Genomic DNA, 27,199 nt, shown 5'->3' with positions numbered 1-27,199 from the left:
TCACAAGTATGCGGTGATAAGCACGCCCAACAAGGCAGTAGGGGTAACAGTAGGTAATATTTGTGGACCTGCTCCGATTAATAATCGCCTTATAGTACAGTAAACTGAAGAAAGAAATCACAAAAGGATAAAAAGTCCACGGACCATACAGAACAGGTAGAAGAGAGCTTGTACATGGATAGTAACAATAAAATGACTAGTATAGAAAAGGCCAAATTAAATAAAAAAGACTCAACTGAGCATGTCCATAAAGTGCAGCACAGAATCATCTCAGCTAAAAGCCCAGATCCTTAGATCAGGAACAGAACAGACATTTATAGAATATCTCAGAACTTTCCCAAATTATGGATACATTTACAACACATCCTGCACTGTACTACTCTACCCAATATATTATATATTGCTGGAGTCGGTCCATTTATATCAACTCCGACTCCACCAAAATGGTCTCTGACTCCACAGCCCTGGGTGGAAGGGACAGAAGAAACCTATTACAGTTAGGTGAGACTCCGCTTCGATGTGCCCAGCTAATAGCAGATCCGTGTGATGAGCAAGCCTTTTACTCGCTGTGACATAGAGGATGTGGGAGACTGTTTAGTCTCCGCAACTGGACTCTTTAGAAAGCTGTGGAGCAGGGGGTGGCGGCAGTGCAGACATGTATTCCTCAGAGAGGAAAAGGGCCTGCATGTACCCCCATGTAAGAGGGAAGAAAGGAGTGTCACAGGAAGGGGGGAGATGAATGCAAGAAAGGAGCAACTATGAGGGCAAGGCACAAAGAATGAAAGGAGCACAAACATCTGACGAGAGATCTGACAGTGTGGAGAACCCTCGCCTGAGTCTCTCAGGGCTCGTACACATCCTTTCATGGGGATTTTACTTTATAATCCAGAACACAAGATACAGTAATTACAACCTACAAAACTAAATGCTAAAAACCTTCAGCAACTCACTAACCTCGAACTTCGAAACATGCAGATTATTTAGCCTACAAATATTAGTGGGAATAATATCCACATATTTACCGTTCAGCACTAACGCATCTAAGATTTTGTATTAATTCGCCCCGGGCTGTTTTCTGTGAGGTCTGATGAGGATTTCGCTTGAATTTCTCCCTGAAATCTTTCCGGTGCGGATGAGTTCACACTGAGTAGCAATGTTCTCCCTGTCTGGTGGGCTCATTACCCTCCAAGGTCTCTGCACAGATTCCACCTGGTATCATACATGTGAGCGCCTGCTTGCCAAGACTTGGTGCAGATCTGATACTCGATTTTGTACATAAAAAAGGGAAAGATTTCCTAACATTTGTTTTTTACTTTTCTCTAATTTTTAAATATCAAATACTAAAAGTAAAGTTACAGCAATTGTGAGGCAGTGACAGGTATTCTATGCAAGGGTCGCTATGTGTCCCCCAGGAGGCGCACAGAAGCGTAATAAGACCGCTGGAGTGCATTGCAGTCACAGGCGTAGCTGTGGTTGCAATGCAAAATAAAAGTGTGGTCTTGGATAAGCTATTTGCCCTATGCAGATTTAAGAAACGCCGGCATGGGCTTGGGCTTTTATTTTTGGAGCGAACTACAGGATGGCTGGGTCTTACAAGTGGCCCATGGCCACAGATTTCATTTAAAACCCTGCAGCAAAGGATTTAGTGTGTCTGTCTTGGTTTGCAAACTGCAGAGCAGGTGGCTCTGCAAGGCTCAGCCTGTGTGAAGTAATACGGAGCCAAGATAAGCCAAAAGGCCTGGCACTCCTCAGCGTACACGGCAGTGCAGTCGCCCACGGCAACCGGTCTCAGATACAGACTGTCTTAATTCCCGGCGGCGATCCAGATGATACCATTTGTTTTCCATTTGCGAGTATGTTGGACATTAAAGACACTTTGTTTTGAACTTTCCTGTTGTCACTGCCTCTCTGTCACACTGTACCAACCCTGCTGCACTACACAATGTAGAAGAGTAATGGTTTCTCAGTTTGTAGCCGCTATGTAGGTGTGACAAACTCCTCTGGGGCTATTTTATTTCAACATGTAATTTGGACTAAAAATCATTTCACTATTGGAATTCATTAAAAGTTTTGCATAGTTTGCCTTCTACAGCCTGTGGTCACGATTCAAGAAAATTACCTTGAAAAGGTGCAAAATGTTTGCCGAACACAAAGCTGAGCAGAGATTTTGCAAAAGCTATAGAAGACAAACTACTGAATAAAACCAAAATGCAAAAAATGATTTTGAACCAAAAACACATTATTAAAAAATAAATAAAATAATGCACCGGAAAATGTCCATTCCCTTTAACCTCTGAAATGTTCGGGAGAGTCTGTTGGAGTTTTTATTTTTTATTCTTAACAGTAAAGATATTGCAGTAAAAATAGGTCATAAAAAGGAAGCGCAAATCAAAACAAAACAGTTTTTTTATGTGGATTTCTCATAAGCCCACAGCTCACAACATGTACAGTGCAAGTCAGAAGGGGATGTATGAAGCGGGCTCACAGGGAGAGCTCGCCCCATACCCGGCAGATCATAGCTGTGTATTACAGCAAGGACCTGCCTAACAATCACTAGGTGGAGCAGAGCTTTGACAGCGGCAGTTAACAGGTTAAACTGACACGGATATTTAACATGCGCCAGAAAGGTGGTCATTCCATGCGCCCATCGGAGCGCCTATTGACGTGATTGCGGGTCGCCGATGTTTTTCATTACAGAGCTCCTTTGAAACCCTGCCTGTGGCCGGGCTTCAAAGAGACCATCATTTTCACTATATGCAACGAAGCAATCAAATATATAGCAGCTGACAAAAATGAATAAATAAAAATAAATAAAAATTTCAAATCACCTTAGCTGTGCCTCATTAGACAAACCAAACACACTATATATATATATATATATATATATATATATATATATATATATATATATATACATATCCACATACACACACACACTAGATGGTAGCCCAATTCTAACGCATCGGGTATTCTAGAATATGTATGTAGTTTGTTTATGAAGATTTTAGAATAATACATTGAATACACAGGATTTGGCCGGCCAATTAGCAAAGCGTGGTTCAAATCCCGTGCCAATTCGAGGCTGGACTGCGCTGATTGTTCGCGGCCGGCCATGTAGTATATAAAAGCCCACGTAGTAAATAGCACAGCCACGTAGAATATAGCACAGCCACGTAGTATATAGCACAGCCCATGGAGTGTATAACAGCCCACATAGCATATAACACAGCCACATAGTATATAACAGCCCACGCACGAAGTATATAACACAGCCCACGTAGTGTATAACACAGGCCACGTAGTGTATAACACAGGCCACGTAGTGTATAACACAGGCCACGTAGTGTATAACACAGGCCACGTAGTGTATAACACAGGCCGTGTAGTGTATAACACAGGCCGCGTAGTACATTGCACAGGCCACGTAGTACATTGCACAGCCCACGTAGTACATTGCACAGCCCACGTAGTACATTGCACAGCCCACGTAGTATATAGCACAGCCACATAGTATATTGCACAGCCACGTAGTATATAGCAGCCCACGTATTATATTGCACAGCCCACGCAGTATATAGCACAGCCCTTGCAGTATATTGCACAGCCCACGTATTATATTGCACAGCCCACGTATTATATTGCACAGCCCACGTATTATATTGCACAGCCCACGCAGTATATAGCAATGTGGGCATCATATCCCTGTTAAAAAAAAGAATTAAAATAAAAAATAGTTCTATACTCACCCTCCGTTGGCCCCCGGATCCAAGCGAAGCGGTTACCGACGCTCCTCGCGCGCGCCGCTCCCAAGAGTGCATTGCGGTCTCGCGAGATGATGACATAGCGGTCTCGCGAGACCGCTACGTCATCATCTCGCGAGACCGCAATGCATGGAGCGGTCACCGGAGCGTCGCAAGGAGTGGGAAAGGCCGGTTCTGGATCCGAGGGTCCGACAGACGGTGAGTATATAACTGTTTTTTATTTTTTTTAACATTAGATAGGCAGCATCAATAGTAAAAAGTTGTTTACACAGGGTTAATAACAGCGGTAACGGAGTGCGCTACCCGCGGCATAACGCGGTCCGTTACCGCTGCCATTAACCCTGTGTGAGCGCTGACTGGAGGGGATTATGGAGCGGGCACTGACTGCAGGGAGGAAGGAGCGGCCATTTTGCCGCCGGACTGTGCCCGTCGCTGATTGATCGTGTCCGTTTTGCCGCGACCAATCAGCGACTTGGATTTCAATGACAGACAGAGGCCACGACCAATGAATATCCGCGACAGAGAGAAAGAAAGACAGACAGACGGACAGACAGACAGACAGATGGAAGTGACCCTTAGACAATTATATAGTAGATGTTACATACATAATATATATATATATATATATATATATATATATATATATATATATATATATATATATATATATATATACACACACACATACACACACACACACACACATGTACATATACACACACACATATGGTACACACAGACAGTCTTGTTGCGTTCAGAAAAGTCTGAACAAAATATATATATAAAAAAACACCGTAAAACGAAAAAAAAATCAAAAACGCCCAAATTACTTTTTTTGGTCACTGTAATTCCACAAAAAATGCTGTAACAAGCGATCACAGTCACATCTATCCCGAAATGGTATTAAAAAGTTGCCGGTTCCCACAAAAAATGAACCCTCACTAAGCTCCATCGACTGAAAAACAAAAACGTTACAAATCTTGGAAAATGGCGAAACAGGACATGTTTGGTATCGCCGTAATTTTTACTGATGATCAGAATCATATTGCAAGGTTACTTTTGCTGCAAAATGTATGCCGTAAAAACAATTCCCAAAAATAATGTCGGAATTGCGTTTTTTCCCCCACAATTTCTCCTTTTTCTAGTACACTATGTGGTAAAATGAATTGTCGTTCAAAAGTACAACTTGTGCTGCAAAAAACAATCCGTCATCTGTCTGTGGACAGAAAAATAAAAGTTATTGCTGTGAGAAAAAGGGGAAGGGGGAGAAAATGCAGAAACAGAAATTGGCCCTGTCATGAAAGAGTTAAAATCTTTCACCAGGTTCTAACTACAACATCTGAGAGCAGCATAATGTAGGAAAAGAGACCCAATTTCAGCGATGTGTCACTTGGTTTACTGGATATCATCACAGCTTTCTGTGTACATTGTCTATTGACAGTGAGCTGCTTATCAGAGGAGGAGGCGTGGCTGGACCAGGATACACGGGAGCTGTAGTCCGGGCAGTGATAATCTCCTGGTGATAAAACCTTCATTGCAAGCAAATAATGGCACACAGCTTAATAGCTGACACATAGCAAAAACCTGCTGACAGATTCTCTTTAAAAATAATTTCATATTTTTCAACAGCGATAAAAACTCTACATGAGTATACCCATTATTGCAGTCATAAAGACCAGAACACCTGATTGACCTCACTAGATTATTGGGGTCCATTTCAAAACCATTGAGGCGCAATCTATGAAAGGTGTCCAAACACTATATAAAAAAAAAATGCATCCACACCAATTTTTAAGTCCACACCAACAAGAAAAAACTGACAGTTTTCCCAATTTACCCATTTGTCTTGTGGTTTTAGACCACACTTTCTTGTAATGAATCTTTATTTATGTGCTAATCAAAGACAGCAAAACATTAAGTGTAAGATCACTAGATTAACAAAGAATTAAAAGATTTTTTTCAACTTCAATCAGATAAAGGATAATGTGTTTCATCCTAGGCAATTGTTCTTGTGGACCACTACAACTACAATGAGAATCCGGCCTACAGCCGACTCTCCACACGTACAACCTTCACAGAGAAGCAGCTTTCAACCACGGTGAAAGGACATCATCACCCCTGAAATTTTATCTGGCGTTCACAAGACCCTTGAAATAAAGGACCCTACAGCCTATCCCCCCCAGGGCACATACTGCCTATTCCTGGCACTGGGAATGGGGTGGAAAGTAAATGTCATAAGCTGTAGACCCCAATGAAGAAAAGTACCGTATGCCAATGCGTTCTACAGCAGAAGTATCACCGTAAAGCCACAGTCACATATCCGTGGAAAATGGACCTTATTGTCTCCACGTTGTATCCGTTTTTTTCCCGCGTTCATTTTTAAAAATTGAAGGACTTAAAACATCAGAACTTTTATTTATCCATGGACTGTTAACAATGGATCAGTCAAAACTGGATGAAAAATGGATCGGAAACCGAAGCACAAAGGAGGTCATCAGCTTTTCATCCACACAGACTTTAATGGGCGAGATGAATCCTTAAATTGGATGCCAATAGGACGAAACTATGGATCGTTGCACTGTCAGTTTAAAAAACAGAATGCACACAGACATGTCACACGGACATGTGAATGCAGCCTAAGGGATGATTTACACTTCTAATATATTTTCTCTGTTAATGTGACTGTAGACTATGATGATTTTACCTCCGTATTTGGAAGCCAAAACCAGGAGTGGGTGATAATTACAGAAGTGGTGACGAGTTTCTATTATACGTTTCCTCTGATTGTTCCGCTCCCGATTTTGGCTTACGGATACTGATAGGCTACAATCACACCAATACCGACTGTTCGCTGACTCCCTCAGAAAATGGCTTTAATCAGAAATCGGTCTGTGTGAACACAAGCCATTGGATGGCAGGAAAATACCGCAGCATACAAGTAACATGGACACCAGAGTAATGAAGACAGAGGAACGTCATAAAACACAAACAGGGGCACGGTGGATGGAAGCTGCCACTGGTCTGTTGGGTGAAGGTGACACATTAAGCACATCTGGAAGATGGATGCTCCAGAGAGGATCCCTGGCAATCAATCAATAAAGATAGTTTAATTGGTTTATTGTCCCTGCAGGTTTCTTATCTGCATGTACAGACACACACTTTCTCCTGCAACCTGGGGAGAATACATATAGAGTTTCGGCTTTCTCTCATTTTTGACCCCCGTGTTTCATGGATACAGCTTCTTCTAAAAAGAGTATCATTTATATATCGCTGCAAACCTCACAGGTAAAGAGTCAGATCGAGAAATCCGCTGTAAAATCTGGATGCAGAGTTTTATTCCTGCTCTAGTTGGACATTTGTTTTTAATGCTGCTTACCCAAGGCCTCGTGCACACCACCATATTATGGCTCTTTACAGCCAAAAATAGTAGCGCAATACAGCACCCATAAATCTCCGATAGCTGACAGCTCTGTCCCCCCTGCAGCCCTCTGTCCACCCCATCCCTGCTCAGTTTGCATCATGGGGAGGGAAGATGAAGAAACGTGCTGCCAGACACCTCTGATCTCTTCGGAACAAAAGCAAAGAAAACGGGAACGGGCGAGTTTGGGATCTGTGGAGGCCTTGACCGGACAACACAATGTAAGAGCTGGGACGCTGATAGAAATCTTACTGGAGCCTACCACGCTCCTTTTTCAGATAGAGACATCCGATGTTGGATCTAGAGCAAAGTTCAATACAAGTAAGAAATAAATCCGGACCATGGTGGACAGCTAAACGTTTGCGCCAGTAGGGGACGCCTCATAGTATGAGGACACAACACAGAAATAATGAATGCATTTATGAACATGTAACCAATTTAATCCTGGCACCATAAAGAACTCACGACGGCCAGGACAGACAGACGCACGGTAAACAAATGAGCATTCCCCCCGTGATATTAAAGAAAAGCCGTATTTCCTGTAAAAATAATATATTAGAAGAGGTTGCTTATGTCAATGCTGCAAGATCAGCAAAACCAGCATTTACGTTTTTAATAAACTCCTTTGATAATTTTACAAACAACATTGTTAACCTAGTAAAGAGAGGTGGAAAGGTCTTCTTGGTGTATAAAATCCAAATTATAGCATTGCCCATGGCAACCCGCTACTGCGTACACCAATATAATAAATCCCACCTCTTCTGTTAATACTGCGCTTGAAATGACCCCTGCTAATCAAGAGGAAAAGTTACTGCCGAGGAAATTCTTACAGGATGATGTAGCCGAAATGATGATGAAGCCTTCAAATATTACAAGCTATAAAAATATAAGAGCCAAGACATTTTTCTCCTATTATTAGGAAGCAGTTATCGCCTGGAGCAACCTCCTGTTCCCAGTGACTCAGGGGTTATGTGCACAAAAGCCAGAACAGAAAAATGGGAACTTGTTAAACTTGCCGAATTAATAGACATTATTATAGCCAGCTCTAGAGACCGCTCTGTGCAAATCCTGTCAATCGGGGAACAAGGCAACACATGGAGTCGGATTCGGAAACCTTTTAAAGCCATTTTTCTAGCCAGCAGGTATACGGTAGCCCAATATCTCATTCATTGAATTTTTATTTTAGAAAGGCACTGCTAGCTAAAAACACTTACATGCTCATGATACATGTGCTATACCAATGGATTACTGCTCAAAAACAGAATGAGAAAAACAAAAATAATAATGCACCCGATGGAAATAGGCGGACACCCGAGAAAGGGAAAAAGAAATAGTTCTTTTTCTCTGGGATGGTAACACTCACAGGTATGAATGAAGCCTTAGAAAATAGCTACAAAATTCCACATTAACACAACTACTATGGCCACACATCACACACGTTCGGGAAGATTTATTAAAGGCGCTTTCTTTTACAAGGAATCCATCAGCAGGATTTCAGCCACCATTATGTGCGTGTAGCTCTTTGAAAGGCATGTCTAGATATACATTTACAATGCCAGTCCGTTCCGCAGAAATCAGAGTTTGAATTGATGTAAAAGTAGTGCAGCTTAATTTGCATATCTGAAGCCTCTGTCACTCCAGCTCTGTTCCCTGCCCAGCTCCGCCTCCTCCTGCTTCACTGACAGCTCATTGGCCTGAAGCCAAGCAGGAGGCGGTGCTGAGCAGAAATAGAGCTGGAGTGACAGAGGCTTCAGATCTTCAGCCTCATTTGAATATTAATTAGAATGCTGACTTCTCAGTAATGGAGGAACAGACTGGCCATGTAAAGGTATTGCTGGACTTGATGCACATATAAATAGTTTAGGATGTAAAATCCTCCTGACTAGAGACTTTACAAACTGCTTAGTAAGGCACAAAGTAGCTAAAATCTAGTGCATGGAATGTAGGGTAATTTTTTGGCGCAAACTGAGCCTGAATTCTGGCATGTTTTACTTAGTAACATGTCAGCAAATCTGTGCAATACATTCTGGAAGCACAGTAGGGTCAATATGATTGAAGTTTGGCGCAGCACTCTTATCTGGCAGAGAACGGGTTATTGTCAATTCTGATGAACCCATCCAAGCAATGCAATTCCTACTAACCGGACACTTTTTAGCCTTCTTCAAACGTCGGCAATAGCACTCCTGGGCTGGGAATTATCAGTGCATTTATCACAGCATTACTGAGCGCGCCAGCTCTCTGAGGCAGAACTGCATGCTCAATGCTTTATTTGTATTCAGCAGACCAAGCCCTGCAGAATGCGCTGGCCTCCGATTATTTGCTCCGCTCTCCACCAGAATTCCTACCTAAGTAATCACTCCTGTGCCCTCTACATCGGCCTCATTTCTTCTGCTCTTACCTGCGCACAATCTGTTAAAGCCCAGACACCTGTAAGGCCCAGTGTGACACCCAGGACAGCAAGACTGGCACTACTGGAAAATTAAAATAGGTGTGATCTTAAAAGGTTTAGGTTTGTCTTTGGGTGATTAGCCTATCAAACTGCTAACCAGCCATTTTCTCTGCAGCAGCATATAATATGACATGGTAAGACCTGACTTATGGCTATGCTTGTAATACAAGACAACCCTGGACCTGGGCAGCACAGTGGCTCAGTGGTTAGCACTGCAGCCTTGCAGCACTGGGGTCCTGGGTTCAGATCCCACCAAGGACAACACACTATCAAACTTGATAGGGAGTTTAGGTTGTGAGCCCCAATGGGGGCAGTGCTGATGATGTCCGTAAACTGCTGGAGAATATGATGGCATAATAGAAGCATAAATAATAATATAATTGCACAGGGTCCCTAAGCTGGGAACCATCTTCTGGAATATAAATATGCACTGATCCTTCCTAGACATTCCTGGAAAGCATACTGCCAGCACCAAAAATTACTTGGAGAATCCTTCTCCTCGAGGTCTGATAGTCAATTTCCGACAAGTACACATGGAGTGAACACACAGGACGATTTCTACCATTACAATCTGATGCAGAAGAGGACGATCCCCTCAAAATGTCCCATCACTTCAAATTCTTGATGAGAAAGTTGTAGGTTATGAGATCAGTCACCAGATTTCACAATATATACTGCATACGTACATTACTAAATAGATCACAGGCTTGATGAGGCTGGTGTATTTACTTTGAAAATCCTTGTCAAGAACAGTTGTACAGTTCTTTTGCCTGATATTTAAGTGCTAGCTGGTTCTTATGGCACAATTCACTTGCATGGGTGGGATTGATCTGCAAGGCAAGTAAAAAATGGATTTGGCTCAGTGCTTTTTTTTTTGTTTTGTTTGGCAAAAAAAAGCAGACAAAAAACAAAAATAAAATTTGTGAACAGCCCCAGAGACTATAATGGGTATGGGTTTTATTAGTGAAAAACAAAGACATAATAAATGGATGTCTGAATGAGGTCTTATTTGAAGGTACTGGGCAGAAGCATATTAACCCCTTAATGACCCCAGCTTTTTTCTGTTTTGCGTGTTCGTTTTCCGCTCCCCTTCTTCCCAGAGCAATAACTTTTTTATTTTTCTGTCAATATGGCCATGTGAGGCCTTTTTTTTTGCGGGACAAGTTGTACTTTTTAACAACATCATTGGTTTTAGCCTGACTAGAAAACAGGAAAAAAATTCCAAGTGCGGAGAAATTGCAAAAAAAGTGCAATCCCACACTGGTTTTTTGTTTGGCTTTTGTGCTAGATTCACTAACTGCTAAAACTGACCGGCCATTATGATTCTCCAGGTCATTAGAGTTCATAGACACCAAACATGTCTAGGTTCTTTTTTTATCTAAGCGGTAAAAAAAAAAAAATTCCAAACTTTGCGAAAAAAAAAAAAATTGTGCAATTTTCACCCGCAGTGTCTCCATTTTTTGTGATCTGGGGTTGAGTGAGGGCTTATTTTTTGCGTGCCGAGCTGATGTTTTTAATGATACTATTTTTGTGCAGATACTTTTTTTGATTTTTCATCTTTTTTCTTTTTAATGCAATGTCACGGCGACCAAAGAAAACGTAATTCTGGCGTTTTGAACTTTTTCTCGCTACGCTGTATAGTGATCAGGTTAATTATTTTTTTTCTTTTGATCGATCGAGCAATTTTGAACGCGGCGATACCAAATGTGTGTAAGTTTGATTATTTTATTATTGAAAGGGGCGAAAGAGGGGTGATTTGAACTTTTATATATTTTTTTACATTTGCCATGCTTCAATAGCTTCCATGGGAGGCTAGTAGCTGGCATAGCCTGATCGGCTCTGCTACATTGGAGCGATGCTCAGATCGCTCCTATGTAGCTAAATTACTGCATTGCTATGAGCGCCGACCACAGGGTGGAGCTCACAGCAATCCGGCATCAACAACCATAGAGGTCTTCAGGAGACCTCTGGTTGTCATGCCGAAACATCACTGACCCCCGATCACGCGTCGGGGGTCAGCGATGCGCGCATTTCCGGCCAGATGGCTGGAAGCGCTAGTTAAATGCCGCTGTCAGTTTGACAGCGGCATTTAACTAGTTAATAGCAGCAGGTGGATCACGACTCCACCCGCCGCTATGGCGGGCACATGTCAGCTGTAGAAAACAGCTGACATGTCCCGGCTTTGATGCAGGCTCACCGACAGAGTCCCCATAAAAGCGGGGATTCTGTCTTCGGACGTACGATTCCGTCCGAGGACAGAAAGGAGTTAAATACCTATATATATGGAAGGATTAACAAAATAGAGGGGTGATTCATTTTGCAGAAAGGAAAAGAGAAAGGGTTAACCCATGAAATCATTTTGCAGACCTGATTCCCTCCCTTCTAGATGCAAGGCTATGAGAAGGAGTTGATGATCCCTAGATGCAGCCGGTGGCACGGCTATGTGCACCATGTGCATCTGCTGCCGGGAGTTTCAAAGGAGAGTCGTTCTCCGCGGTCGGCTAGTCAAACACAACATTAAGTGGCAAACACTAAAAAGTTAATTGAATGTTTGCCAACAGATGCAAGACCCTCATTCTAATGGGATAATTAATTTCTTTGTTTTTATAAAAAATTTAAAGAGTGATCAATGCTTACACCCCTGAGGGTAATTGGGTGCATTGAAGGAAGACTCTCGGCATAGGGTGACTAGATGCATCACGTGCTGGCCAGAAGTCACGGTGTCTGGGCAGGTGGGTGAGGGACAAGCCATACAGGGATACATTCACTTTTATCCAGTGATACAAAATATTGATCCCCATTACTAATAAGCCAGAATAATCTGAGTTACCAGTAATGTCCGCTGCTCCCTATTCTTCCTCCGTAAGCTGCATTTAGTGGTATGTCTGCTATAATACAGATACTAAATATGGTCTCAAGGCTAAAATGCGGCAGGGTCAAGTAGGATTAAACCATTAAGAAAAAAAAATGTTTGTACAAGTGAAATGTTACACAGCAGAGTGCTTATGTGCGTATACAGCAAGTCCAAATATTCTCCCTAAGTGGCCCGGCCTTTCCGAGCCGTAAACACTACACCTCTGGGCTAACGGAGGCTGCAGTGCGGCAGTCTGCAGACAGAAGCTCTACAGGTTACTGACCTGCACGACAGAGGTCAGGCCACCCAGGGAAAGGGGAGAATTACACAAGGAGAGCACATTTCTGGAGAAAGAAGGAAAGACGCAGCAACCAAAGCTCAGATTGCCCGGCGGGGCCCGGAGGAATTCACATCAAGAACTGAAGTGTTGTAAAGAAAGACATTGTGAAAAAGGAACTGATGACAACAAGAATTACCAAAAAATTATGTCTCCGATACTGAGAAAGTACAGCTTGTAAAACAGCCAGATAGGCATAGTAACCAAGGACAGAGTGTTTTCTGTAGGAGGTGGAAGAAGAGCGGAGGGAGAAAAAATACAATTATACTTTCATGATCAGATTGAGTTTTGGACTGACAACTGTAGCAGCACAAAGACCATGTCAGATACGCAAATGTCTATCATGTCCCGACGCTCCCAAACACGAGCAAGAACGGTGTTCGGTGTTCTCCTCTTTGTGAAAACAACACTAACAAAAATAAAACACAGAAGGGTTACGCCACAAGCACACGGTCAGTATTTGGTGAGTATTTTACCTCAGTATTTGTAAGCCAAAACCAGGAGTGGAACAAGCAGAGGAAAAGTATAATAGAAACATATGCACCACTTCTGGATTTATCACCCACTCCTGGTTTCTGCTTACAAATACTGAGGTAAAATACTGACCAAATACTGAACGTGTGAACGTGACCTTAGGCGTACAGAAATGTAACTCTTTCAAACAAGGATTGGTAGAAAGCTGGGCGCTGTGATTAATATAGTGACATATCTTGCTGGCGTTAGGATGTGGTCCCATAGATCAGAAGTGATCAGCTGATGAATGGAACAACTGGTGGAGGAATGTCACTGTGCTGTAGACGGGACATCATAACGGCAGCAGTGTAAGCACAGGAAGGTGGGGAAGAGCGCCGCTGCGGCAGGGGATTCCACAAGTTAGTAGTGCTTATTCTCAGACATTGCCCCAATTATGTGAAAATCTGTACATTATAATATTATATATATATATATATATATATATATATATATATATATATATATATATATATATATATATATATATATATATATATATATGCACTTTTTTTTATTTTTTTTTTTTAAAGCCAAGTGGTCCCATAGCAGCCTCTCTAACACCTTTTCAGGCTTTTTTGCAGCCTTAAAAATGTGCTAAAGTCCCTATCATTTCAAGCATAAATAGCGGGCAGCTTCCACCAAGTCATTTTTTATTTTTTTAGTTGCTTCAGGGTTTCGGACCTCTGAGGCAATTCAAAGAAGTGACACAAACGCACTGCAGCACTTTGCTCTCCTCGTCAGGGCAGAGATGTCCGCCTGTGCAGGAGCGAGGTGCCGAGGAGACTGTGGATGACATAGGACGCATCATCCACATGAAGCAGGAGGGCAGCATCGCAAGAAGAAGGGAGGCGCTGGACCAAGACCAGCGACACCCACCGGACTGGATCGCCCCGCAGGGGAGTATAATAAAAGTTATTTTTCTTCTCTTATTATCGTGTTAGGGGCAGATATAAAGCATTATAGAATGCTGTATATCAGCCCTGAAAGATGGTGGCCGTAAATCATTTCGGCCATACCTGGCAACAGGTTCGCTTAGAAGGCAATAAATATATATAAACATCTATTTTCGGCTTTTGGTACTACTCCAAACTCCAAGAAACCTGCAGCACATGAAAGGGGAAAAAAAGCTCATCTACAGAGCATACCAAATGGTGTGTAATGAACCGTGGGGGTCACTGTCCTGACTATGGGAAAGAAGAACCATTGTAAATGGAGCTGTGCAATCTGAGCTCTTCAGACGGAAACCTTCTTCGAAGTAGATGGCTAAATTAGGTCCTGATCCAGGTTCTAGTGCCTGAGTAAAACCAAATGATGTAGCCTCTGAAAGGCTACCGAGTTTCCACTGAATCTGGCCTCAGACACATCAAAGGAAGGTATTCCAATCAGATCAACTAAAGACCAGCGACTCCTTACGGAAGGAGGGAAACTTGTGCTTGTAAAAGCTAAGCAACTTATCATGCACTGATCTTGAATTACAGCCTGTATTAGGTTTGATTGGAAACAGTCAACAAGCATGTTGACAATGTGAAAGTTTGGAACAAAAAGAAAAAAAAAATATTAACTAGAGGGGTGATTTTAATTGTATATTCATTTCCGAGGTTACCTGCATTTTCCCATAGGAATGCATTTGAAGCTTACCTGTCTGCAGATTTTTGCTCAGTAAACTATAGACACTGGATCTGAATGTAAAAAAAATAAAAATAATAATAGACGGAAAGTGAACCAGGACAATGTGAACCTGTACTTCATTTACAGGAAGAATACTGCCGCATGCAGAGCAAGTCTTCCAGGCTAAATGACCGATACCTTAGCGAAATCTAATAGACACATTTGATAAGTCTGTGTTATAATGAAGTACAAAATGGATTTTATTTCTGCCAGACGCCACAACAGTAGTGTGAACAGAGCTCCAGAACACTAGATTGTGCGGTCTACAACATAACGAGAGCATGTAGGCCAGGTTATGAATATGCAAACAGGTTTTATATTATAACTATTGAAAATCCTGAGGGACCAAGCAATAAACAAATCATTGTAACATAAGATCCCTAGAGAGAGAGAGAATGCAATAGAAACATGCATAACAACCAGTGACAAACAGATACTAAGTTAACCGTACCACATAATATAGTAATATTTCAAAATGGAGAAAAAGATTTCTAAAAAAAATTGAGAATGATCCATCACTAAAAAATGTTCATGGTTTTACTGACTTTTCATTTGAAATGTCTTCTCATGTAGATTTATACATACTACATAAATGTAGAAAGAAGGAGGGGAAAAGGGAAGGGGAAAGATTGAAGGTAAGGGGGAAGAGAAAAAAAAAGCGTGAAAGTAAGGGAGGAAAAAAAGAGTAAAAGGAAGGGGGGGAAGAGTAAAAAGAAGGGGGGGAAAAGAGAAGGTAACGAAAAAAAGTGAAGGTAAGGGGGAAAAAAAGTGAAGGGGAAAAAGTGAAGATAAGGGGGAAAAAAAAGAGTCAAGATAAGGGGAAGGGGAAAGGCAAGAAAAAAGAAAAAGGACTGGAGTATAAAGAATGATTGATAGAAGGAAGAAAAGGAAAAATGCAACCCAAGATCCATATCCAGTATACAGATTCATACCAGCATCGCAAGCCAAAAGGCCTGCAAACCCAGAGTCTGCTAGCCAATGCCTGCTCACAAGAATACAGAGACTAGAGCCAAAATGCAAGATAAATATTATATGAAGTCACCATGCTTGGAACACACAGTATAATGTTAATGACAAATGCATGACAATCTCTGGGGTTTCCGTGTAAAAAATAGGAGCGCGTGCACCACTGGATAGAGGTGCAGAGGTAGGTTCCCACACCTTACAATAAATAAAATGAAAAACCTTGCACTCAACTTAGATGCTCCAGTGAGAAATTTAATGTAGTACACCACAAAACGTTTCGGTCCAACATGCAGGACCTTCATCAGTTACGTACTGCTAGAAAAGTGGAGGGTAGACACGACTAGCGTGTCACTAGGCACATGTGTACACAGCGTCTGTATTAGGATGCTAAGAGAAAACCAGACCTACTGGTGTCCGTTGTTACTTGAATGTGTGCCCGATTCAGACGCGGTATCCACCGCTCGAGCGGTGGATACCGCGTCTGAATCGGGCACACATTCAAGTAACAACGGACACCAGTAGGTCTGGTTTTCTCTTAGCATCCTAATACAGACGCTGTGTACACATGTGCCTAGTGACACGCTAGTCGTGTCTACCCTCCACTTTTCTAGCAGTACGTAACTGATGAAGGTCCTGCATGTTGGACCGAAACGTTTTGTGGTGTACTACATTAAATTTCTCACTGGAGCATCTAAGTTGAGTGCAAGGTTTTTCATTTTATTTAATCTCTGGGGTTTGGACATACTGAATTTACCCTTTCGTTCCTGTGTGACCTGGAGTAAGCATCCTCAAAAAGGTCTGACAGACACCTATCCCCACTTGCACTGAAACAGATATTAGCAAGTGGTGTTGGAAAGATGTACGCAAAACATCAGATTTCCTCCTACAAGTGCAGCTTTACTGTTGGGCAATCTGAGGGGGTTTTCTGAACTTGGTAAAATTGCAGCATGAGAGTGGGCACAGTACGGCACAGTGGTGCAACCGTACCACTGGTCAGAACTGTCAATCTTCAGGAGTACACCGTCCCCCCAGCATGCCACGAGGCATGGGAGTGGATCACTCCTGAAGACAAAAAAAAAAAAGATGAGAACACCTTTCAGTGGACTAAAACTGCGGCAGTCGTGAATATTTGGGAAAACAAGATCACAGGATTGGTGACGAGACAGGAACCACACAAAAACGCAAGGCAGTGCAGAAACAAGAACAAGAGTAACATCAACTAGACCCATATAACAGGTTCTCATGTCATCGAAAATGAGAGGATTAGGAGCCATACTGATTTTGCATCAGGGTCACAGTGTTTGGAATATATATTCCTTTTATAAAACAATAACAATTTACAGTTTAGAACATAACTGGACATATTTTTCAGAACAGGAGACACTGCACTAGAGCACCTTACTGCAGAACGCCAAACTGCAATATTCCATAAACTACCTTAAGACTAATCAAAACTTAATTGTGAAACAAATAGAAAAAAAGAAAAGATAAAAAGGATATTGTAACAAAGTTCCGTAAACTGAGACTTATTAACTGTATTGTATAACTGGGAAAGCAGACTTGTCATAAAAGTGTTCACAGACTGCAACTAGATCTGGTCATTAATAATCCGGTTACCGGCCCCAAAGAAAGTGCAGCTACAGTATAAATACGCACGCACCTAGAGCCGACGGAGGACACAGAATGCTGCACATGGCGTCTCGCAATCCAGGGTTTCATTTACAGAAAAGTGGAGCCGTCCAGAGATGGCCTGCAATGTGACAATGTCTTCCCAACGTGACTTACACACAGAACGGGCAGCCGACATGGAAACATTCCCTCCACTGCGGCACTTACAGAAGACTGTTGGTGGCCCAAGAAAAGCCCTGCCAGGCTTGTTAATGCATTTCACGGACAATTCCCACTTAAAGAGAGCTCGGCTTTGGAAACTTTACCCTACCTGCGATACTCAGAATCCCTACAGAGACTCATTAATGTATTAAAGTGGACGCAAGGCTTCTTCCCACGACTTTTAGATTTCTTCAGTGCTGAAGGCGCCGGCTCCATATTATACAGCTCCCCCACAAGGGGTTACTGCTTCAACCCTTGTAACAAAAATATTGGCCAAAAGTGAGATGATCTGCTGAAAACAGTAGATTAAAGGGCTGCCCTTTCATGCCTCGACTTTAATCACATTACTTCCATAACAGCCCATAACTTCGGAAGCCTAAACTAAAACCAGGACACCCTGGCGACCTTAACACTTCCATGGGAGCACTCCTTCACTCCCGGGTCTCACTTACTGCACAAAGATCCTATATGATGCCAAATCAATCCGGAGAGTAGTGAACAAGTAAGATGGGAGGTCAAGTTAAAGAGAAAAAAAAAAAAAAAAGCTTTTTTGCTTCCCAATTTTTTTTTTTATTCATACAATGATCAGAAGATCAGCTAGATGATTAAAGCTAAGTTCACACAGGGTGTTTTTGCTGCTTTTTTGTGTGTTTTTTTAGCTGCATTTTACAGTAAAAGCAAAGACAGATTTCAGAAATCTCATGTACACACATTGGGATTTTTGTCATCAGTATTTTGTATGTTTTTTTGGACATAGAGCATGTTACCTCTTTCAGGGTTTTTTAAATGCTTTTTTTTTTTTTTTTTTTTTTTTTAGCATTTTTCACCCATTGACTTGAATAGGTGGTGAAAAAAAAAAAACGAACCAAAAACACAAGTATCAGGTTTTGTTACTTTTTTTGTGCCAAAACCTGATTCTAAGGAATAGGATTTTATTTTTTCAACAGCATTCACAGCAGACAAATCTAGCATGCCAAAACCGCTGCAAAAACAAGGAACAAGTTTGTATGTTCTCTCTGTGTTTGCGTGGGTTTCCTCCGGGTACTCCGGTTTCCTCCCACATTCCAAAGACATACTGATAGGGAATTTAGATTGTGAGCCCCATCGGGGACAGCGATGATAATGTGTGCAAACTGTAAAGCGCTGCGGAATATGTTAGCGCTATATAAAGTTTATTATTAAGATTATTAAAACATGCTTTTCTTCTGCCAACACCATACTCTGACAGTCCTGCTGAACAGACCTTATATTTCCATAGAGGAATACTGGTCAGTCTGGAGAAACACCGAAGATCGGGTTGTTGAGGTATTGGGGGGGGAATAGAGGATATTTTCCCCTCGGAACATCCCTTTAACCCCCAGTTCCACGTTCACACTGAAAACAGAGCTTCCTCATCCTGGCTGGCAGCTGTTTTAATATGCATTTACTGTAAAAGAATTTGGAAAGTCATGTAGGTTTCCTAAACTGAAATCTCCACACAATCCCTCTATTCCAAGAGAAATTGGCCCACAGTGAAAGAGTGACAGTAACCCTGCCAGGACAAGGCGATTTTCCATTTCTTGCACTTTCATTTTCTCTTCCTTCTTTCAAGAGCCATCATTTTGTCCTTCATCCCACACAGGGGCTTGTTTTTAGCACTACAAGTTGCAGTTCTTTAGGACACCATCCATTTTACCATAAAAGGTACTGAAAAATGGGAACAAATCCAAGTAGGATGACGATGTAAAATAAAAAATGCAATTCAGCCGTAGTCGCTTGGGTTCTTTGCATGGTAAACAATTCTGGGGTTTCAAGCTTTTTAAATCTTTACAGTGTTTAGGTATCGGGTTAATTTCACATTTTCATGGACCAGACATTTATGGACGCAGTGATAGCAGAAGGGTTACCATCGGAAAAAGCAAACCTTTAAGGCTATGTGCACACGTTGCGGATTCCATTGTGGATTCTGCAGAATCCGCAGGTAAAGTGACCTGCGTTTTACCTGCGGGTTTTGTGCAGATTTTCTGCGGATTTCGCCTGCTTTTTTACACCTGCAGATTCCTATAATGAAATAGGTGCAAAACGCCGCGGATTCCGCACAAAGAATGGACATGCTGCGGAAAATAAACCGCAGCGTTTCCATGCGGAATTTTCCGCAGCATGTGTGCAGCAGATTGTGTTTTTCCACGGCATTGTACAACGCATGGAAAACTGCTGCGGATCCGCAGGGCCAAATCCGCACTGTGTGCACATAGCCTTAGTGTTCCACACTCGCATCACAAAAAAGCCGATGGGAGCCGGAGCACACGCACCGGCAGTACCTTCATTTCTAGGCCGCTGTCCACGGCTGCCAACCCAAACTATCAATTGACGGTAAGATGGGAGGCCGGGGAACGTACTCTTCTGACAAGGAGCTTTCAATAAACTTTTAATGGACATCCTGTCACTTGACCGCCACGTATATATATATACACACACACACACACACACACACACACACACACACACACACACACACACACACACACAGAGAGAGAGAGAGAGAGAGAGAGAGACTCTCAAAAAAGAGGCAGCACTCCATTGTTCAAGTGAAACATGTGGTTGGTTTAATCGACCCACATAGCCGGGCGACGTTTCAGCTCAATCTGAGCCTTTATCAAATATATATATATATATATATATATATATATATATATATATATATATATATATATATATATATATGTTTTTTGGAAATGAAACTCACATAACTAGATGCCCAAGGCAACCTCGGAGCAAACAGGGTAGTGTATAAGAAGGTCACTGGTTAGAACCCATTGATAAGCCCTCCGTGGGGGGTGCCGATCTGATGTCAGCCACCACTGCAGAACAGCTCGTACATATGCCTCCAGCTCTAGCACTACATATGCAGGCTGACAACCATCTAGTCAGGATTAGATTAGACCTTCAATTGGTCTCCTGCCTCCCTGGTTATTAACATCCTGTTTCCTTCCATCATGAACCTCAGAGACAGGCTTGAGCACACACTTCCCTTTCTGTGGGAAGATCAGGAAACACTTGAACTCCCACGGAGAGTCTCTCAGAAAAATCTCAAATACAAGTTGCATTGGGAAGGGCAAACTAGAAAAAGCCAGGAGTAACATATCAGTATATAGAAAGCTATGGTGAGGAGGAGAGGACAGCGTCACGGCCCCCATTACATGCGCGGAGGCGGTACACGGAGAGAGCATGCACCACGTAAGCAGCATATGCAACATGAAGAGAGCTGCGATTATCCCCACAGCTCTGGGGAGTTTTTATTGCCTTCATACATTGACCTTGGCCAGTACACATACAAAAAAGGCCAGGTTAAAAAAAAACCTGAAAACAAGATGTAAAATCTTCAGAATGCAGGTGTAGTACCAAGATGGATAAGGTTTGATTTTACAATTATGGACATCTTTGACATGGAAAAAGGTTTGGTGTTAGTGGTTACATTTAGTTAATAAAAGTTTCAGTCTGCACTCTTCATTCCAAGTGTCACAATTTTGATACGAGAGCGTCTCTTCCAGTAATGCAGGCTGGATCGGAGTTCTGTACGTGGCCAAGGTGCTGTGGTCTTCATGTATCGGCGGAGCATTTTGTTTCGGTGGTTTTTTTGTTTTACATCTGCTGCATGTCAATTCTTTTCTGTGTTTTTTCACTTACTCGAATGTGAAAAAAAGCAAGTAAAAACATGTAAAAAAAAAATACTAGCATATTTTATGCATTTTTTTCCTACCAACAGGAGAATTTGCAGCAAATTTTTCTGCAACTAAAACTAAATGTGTGAACACGGCCTTACTGTTCCTATTTCTGCATAGGTCACAAGAGAAGTGGAAACCCTGCATAGAGGCCAATCAGCAAAAATAAAAAGGTAGGAATTATAAGTGTATTCTGGGAGACGGACAGAAGACTCAGAAATCGCTGTAGTGCAGTCTTACACTAGAGGCCTGGATCATCAGACATCAGATCTGTGAGATCATCTTATAGAGCAGGACCCTCACTCCTCCAGTCACTGGTCAACTGTGGGGGACTTTGTGTCGCATTTATTGTCAGTACACGGCCCCACTAAATTGTACAGTGCTGCGGAATATGGTGGTGCTATAGGAAATTATTATTTTAAAAGAGATTACTAAGTGGTTGTGATGACTGTAAATGGACTCTCTAGGGCACTTTTTTTTTTTTTTTTTTTTTTTTTTCCTCATTTTGCTAGTTCTCCTTGAGGAGAAAAAAAAAATCCATCATACAGTCAAACCTGTAGACAAAAACTTTACATTCGGTATCTGTGAGCATTATACATATACACACACATGCATACATATTTATTTATGTGTGTGTGTACACACATGCATACATATTATTTGGACATATATATATATATATATATATATATATATATATATTTATTATATATATATACACACACACTCACTATAATATATAAAGTAATTTAAATACCATTTCCATAAGTCTTAAAAGTTTTTTTTTTTTTTTTTTTTCAAATAAACAGGAGGTAAGAAGCCATGGAAGTTATTCCCCCAAATTTTTGGCAGTGACCTGGCATGCCTCGTGGTCTCTTCCTGTATAGATCATTTTTATGTGCTTCAGTGCCTTTTGCTGGTAAAATAACACCACAGATCTGACATGACCCTTTTTGACCTAAGGTAAAAGTGTAGGCTGTCCGGCAACATTTCTATAAATATTATCTCCAGTGTCGCTCCTTACTGAAACCGCAATGAATCCGTGTATTAGCTGATAGATGCGGGGAAAGCTAACATTCATCAAGTTGGAATATTATGTCAATATGCAACAAGTAAAACATGAAAGAAGGAAACAATCTCTAACACACAAAGTGTACCTCCGAAAACACAGAAAACTAGAAAAAAAAAAATGGTTAAATAGGATGTGCTCCAAACTTAAAGCAAGAAGTACTCTTGTCAGCTCTTGTAATGGAACGGTTTGTGCGCTTTGTAACCGAACCCCTGCACTATACACTGGGCAGATTATTTGAGAATGTAATATATAATACACAAGCAGAATACAAGTATACATTCTGAAAAGACAAGCAACATTTAGAAAAATTAATTATATATATTTTCTATCTATTGAGTAGGTGGGTGAGTGCAAAATTACTAATATATATATATGTCTAATATTACTAACATAATTATTAATATATGTATTAATTAAGTGTGAGTGTGTAATATATGAGTACAAAGAAATGTATACATAATTATAATATATGGCTAGTATGACATTGTGTGTACCGGTATATGTCTAATATGAAATACCACTATAAAAAAAATATATATAATTTTATTTACTTGAGAAAAAAAAAAAAAAAAAAATTATATATATATATATATATATATATATATATATATATATATATATATATATATATATATATATATATATACACACATACACACACATACACACACACACATATATACATACACACATACATACATATATATATATGTGTGTGTATATATACAGTATATACACACACATACATATATATTTTGTGTATGTGCACATATAATACATTATAATTATACCTCTATCTAGTATGACTGTGTATATGTCTGTAATAATAATAATATGTATTAATTTATGTATTAATTGTGGGTGTGCCGGTAATAATATATTAATATATGTATTAATTATTTAAGTGTGGGTGTGTGCAATATATATAATATATATTATACACACCCACACTTAAATAATACATATATTAATTATATTAGTAATATTACAGACATATACACCAATACTAATCATATTATAAATACTGTATATATAAATGTATTATATGTACACAAACACAAAGTATTATATATATATGTACAATGCAATATTAGCCATATGATCTCAAGTAAATAAAATTATATAATTATTTTTTGGTTAATAGTGGCATTTCATACTTTATATTAATTGCTAAATAAATTATCAGCTGCATATTTTTTTTTTTTTTTATATATAAAGCTGAAACCTGTGTTATTACAAACCCCGGAGACAATCTTGTGCTGCTGCTGAATATGTAAAAGAACTCTTTACATTACAATCCAGGGTTTAATTTAATGGCAGTAATTGCTTTAGAAAGAGAAAACATTTACTCAACGATACATGCACTAAAGAATAATCTGCCTAACGGCTCCATTAATATTTGTCTGAATTGCCAGTGCTGGTGTATGTATACATTTCAGCTATACATACTGCGAGCAGGTCCTTAATCCCCCACCAGCGTTCTCAATCCCAGCACAGATTCCTTCAATGCTAATTTAAACCAGCACTTGCTTCCTTCAGTAATGTGTAATGAATGACAGCAGCGCCACCTGGTGGAAATACTCCAAAATTGCACATTTAAATATTACAATTGTTCCTTCCAGCAGAAAATGGGCCGTTATTAACTATTATGGAAAACAAAACTACGAGAACATTTACAGTCACTATTCTTTCATCAAGTCGTTCCGGATTACGGTGTTCTTCCTTAAAGCGTCCATAAAGCGGTTGTCAAAGGTTACAGTAAAGGATCTTTCTCTCTTGTCCATAGACTTAGGGTACTGTCACACAGTGCAATTACGATCGCTACGACGGCATGATTCGTGACGTTCTAGCGATATAGTTACGATCTCGCAGTGTCTGACACGCAGCAGCGATCAGGGACCCTGCTGAGAATCGTACGTCGTAGCAGATCGTTTGAAACTTTCTTTCGTCGCTGGATCTCCCGCTGTCATCGCTGGATCGTTGTGTGTGACAGCGATCCAGCGATGCGTTCGCTGGTAACCAGGGTAAACATCGGGTTACTAAGCGCAGGGCCGCGCTTAGTAACCCGATGTTTACCGTGGTTACCAGCGTAAAAGTAAAAAAAAACAAACAGTACATACTCACCATCTGATGTCCGTCAGGTCCCTTGCAGTCTGCTTCCCGCTCTGACTGTGAGCGCCGGCCGGAAAGTAAGAGCAGATCACAGCGGTGACGTCACTGCTGCGCTCTGCTCTCACTGTACGGCTGCACTCAGTCAGAGCGGGAAGCAGACTGCAAGGGACCTGACGGACATCAGATGGTGAGTATGTACGTTTTTTTTTTTTTTTACCTTTACGCTGGTAACCACGGTAAACATCGGGTTACTAAGCGCGGCCCTGCGCTTAGTAACCCGATGTTTACCCTGGTTACCAGCGAACCTCGGCATCGCTCCAGCGCCGTGATTGCAAAGTGTGACCGCAGTCTACGACGCTGGAGCGATACTCATACGACGCTGCGACGTCACGGATCGTGCCGTCGTAGCGATCATAATTGCACTGTGTGACATTACCCTTATGTAGCTCTATACATTAGGCCTCATTCAGTTGTCCAATTTTTTTCTTGTATATGAAGATGGATCAGATTTTCATCAGTGTTTTGTCAGGGTGTTTGTATTTTACCATTACATTTTAAATGCTTCTCCCACTCAATAGAATGTGAAAAATGGACAGCACATCGATGTCATCTGTGAAAAGCAAGGACAAACAGCTCGGTGACAAGCAGAGGTCTGAATGAGGCCTTCCCGGACCAGTCACCAATCCTGGAGAGCATTTCCAAAATAGTTTCTCTCCGCTGAAAGGTATCAACCATGGAGGAAGCCCAAATTGTGATATTTTTCTCTCAGGTGAGGATGTAAAAAAGGGAGCCGCCATCTTGAAGCTGAGCACATGGAGTTGTTCTGGGGGGTGAGTACGCACCCCCGCAGCTACGAGCGCTGTGATTGGCTGTTCAAATTCTGTACTTCCTCATTCTAGCTGCAGATTGGTACAGGGTGGTCACTGTGTCACTCTGTACGCTGTGCTGGACCTTGTGGTGCCACAGAATCATGCACCATCACAATTATTGCTGCTGTTGCCTGTGCTCCTGCAGAAAAATAAGAAGAGTTCCTGATCCCTACCTGATCTTTCCTAATCCACCCCAATTTCCTTCTGTAGCAGAGTGCTGATCAGTACTTGATTGTTTGACTTTTGGCAGTTTTTTTTTTTCGTGCTTCCTGCAACTGCCAAGCGTTGATCAGTGACGCAAGCCACGGATCAATGTCCATGCTCGCCGTTTTTCAGGACTTTTTTTTTTGTCCCTGTCCGTACCCCCATCCCTTTTCACCACCTCCGTGCACGCATCCTGCAGCAGCCAAGTGTTGATCAGTGACGCAAAGTAATGGTCTCCAGTCACGCTCGCTGTTTTCTGCGACTTTGTTCCATTATTCCCCCTCCGCTTTGCACCACTTTTTTTTTCCTTTTCCTTCACAATTCAACGTTATAATTTTCTGTGAGGCGCCTGCGAGTTCAAGCTACTCACCACATATTTAAATAAATTCCTTGGGGGGGGGTTCACTTGTGCGGGGTCTCCACTGGTTAGGCACATCAGGGGCTCTCCAAACGTGACATGGGCTCTGCACTCTATTCCAGACAATTTTGCATTGAAAAAGTCAAACACTGTTCCTTGCCTTCTAAGCTATGCCGTGTGCCCAAACGGTAGTTTTCCCCCACATATGGAGTATCAGCGTACTCTGGAGAAATTGCACAAAATTTTGGGGGTTAATTTTCTCCGGTTACCCATGTGAAAATAAAAAAATTGGGGTCTAAAGAGAAATTTGCGTGTTAATTTTTTCCTTCCACATTCCATTAATTCCTGTGAAGCACCTGACTGGTTAATAAATGTCTAATAGTTTTGAGCACCTTGAGGGGTACAGTTTTTAGAATGGAGTCAATTTTGGGCATTTTCTATCACATAGACCCCCTCAAAGTCACTTCAAATGTAATGTGGTCCCTTAAAAAAAAAATTTGTTTTGTAAATTGTTGAAAAAAAAATAATGAGAAATCGCTGGTCAAATTTTAACCCTTAATTTATTTTTGTTGTTAGGAAGTTATTTTAAAAAATTGTGCTGATGTAAAGTAGACATGTGGGAAATGTTATTTATTAACTATTTGGTGTGACATAATGGTAACTGATTTAAGGACATAAAAATTAAGAGTTTGAAAATTGCAAAATTTCCACCAAAATTCCATTTTTTTTCATAAATAAACTCAAGTCATATCGAAGTTATTTTACCACTAGCATGAAGGACAATATGTCATGAAAAAACAGTCTCAGAATCAGTGGGATCCGTTGAAGAGTTCCAGAGCTATAACCTCATAAGGGACACTGATCAAAATTGGGTCTGGTCATGAAGGTGAAAACTGGCTCGAGAGTGAAGGGGTTAAAGAGCAATAGTTTTAATTTTTATTTAACTAAACACAGATTTTACCTCACAATTGAACATTTTGATAATGACTGATCAATCCTGGCAGAGAAAAGCAGATTTCTCTGCAAAGATATTACAAAGGTGCTTACTCTCATGGGTACTATTCATTTATGAACTAAAAGTTAAAAC

General features: G+C 41.1%; 1 protein-coding gene across 2 annotated transcripts in view; it reads right to left on the bottom strand.

Annotated features, from left to right (window-relative positions):
• TAF3 (TATA-box binding protein associated factor 3) overlaps positions 1-27,199 on the bottom strand; it is a 133,368-nt gene that overhangs the window by 66,601 nt on the left and 39,568 nt on the right. The window lies entirely within an intron of this gene.

The sequence above is a fragment of the Ranitomeya variabilis genome, chromosome 5, assembly GCF_051348905.1.
Source record: "Ranitomeya variabilis isolate aRanVar5 chromosome 5, aRanVar5.hap1, whole genome shotgun sequence".
In the NCBI taxonomy this organism is placed as follows: Eukaryota; Metazoa; Chordata; class Amphibia; order Anura; family Dendrobatidae; genus Ranitomeya; species Ranitomeya variabilis.
The sequence above is the reverse complement of the archived record's forward strand: the minus strand, read 5'-3'. Positions and strand labels throughout refer to the sequence as shown.